This window comes from Octodon degus, unplaced genomic scaffold (genome assembly GCF_000260255.1).
Source record: "Octodon degus isolate 3935 unplaced genomic scaffold, OctDeg1.0 scaffold00007, whole genome shotgun sequence".
NCBI classification, from domain to species: Eukaryota; Metazoa; Chordata; class Mammalia; order Rodentia; family Octodontidae; genus Octodon; species Octodon degus.
In genome coordinates this window covers 32,389,078-32,390,017 of record NW_004524583.1, presented here as the reverse complement: position 1 = coordinate 32,390,017, position 940 = coordinate 32,389,078, and the positions used below count along the sequence as shown (strand labels likewise).

The following is a 940-nucleotide window of genomic DNA, read 5'->3' as shown; positions in this document are numbered from 1 at the left end:
ATTTATTTATTTATTTATTTCTGGAACCAGGGATTGAACTCAGGCCCTTGCGCTTGCCATGGAAGTGCTTATTCCACTGAGCCATCTCCCTGGCCCTCAAAATTTAAAATTTAGACCACATGGGAGTTCTGTATTGGAATGAGGCATGGAGAAGAACCAGCCACTGAGCCTAGACCCTGAACCCTGGCCCATCTGCTTTCTCTTCTCATCCCTGGCTCCTCTGTACTTTGAGGGGCCTCTCACACACGTGCTTGGACACTCACCCTGCATGTTCAAGGTCTGGGTATACAGACTTTCACAGAAGGTCACACTGGTAGACCCAGAGAAGGAGCTTTACGGCCTGGAAACTGGACCAGCTCCAGGGTCTGCAGCTATTAGGCCCAGAACTCTGTGGTTCCACCACTGGTGGGGAGCAGTGGTTCCTGGTGAACACATCCCCACACTCTTCATCCTACGGTCCAGCCACAGGAGGGCCAAAGGATAGTAATTTAAAACACACCAGAAGACCCTTTTTCCAAAGCAGAACTGGCAGTGTATATCGGTCTCTTATTTTTCCCAGGGCCACATCTGTCCTAAATAAACTAACCTTCACAGTTTGACATCATCTGGATTTTAGCAGCTCTGTTAAGAGCCTAGTCCCTGAGCCGCAAAGCAGTCAGGCCAGCATGCACCCCTTACAAAACACCTTACTCTTTCACAGAAGACTCTTTGGGTCTCTTTAAATCTAGATGATAGCAAAGAGTATGTATTCCACTTATAATCATACCAAAATATCTAAATTAATTCTCTGCATCAGATAAAGACATTTAAAAGCAAACTAGAATACATTTATGACATCAATTCTAATGATTCCTTAATATCAAAACACTGTTCCTACTCAAATTGCCTCAAAAATGTCTTTTTTTTAGAAGCAAATTTCTCATCACACCTTTTCCATATA

The 940-nt window shown here is 43.8% G+C and overlaps 1 protein-coding gene across 1 annotated transcript in view; it reads right to left on the bottom strand.

Moving 5' to 3' along the window:
• LOC101579219 (putative acyl-coenzyme A thioesterase 6) overlaps positions 1-940 on the bottom strand; it is a gene marked incomplete at its 5' end in the record, with an annotated part of 10,840 nt that overhangs the window by 1,477 nt on the left and 8,423 nt on the right. The window lies entirely within an intron of this gene.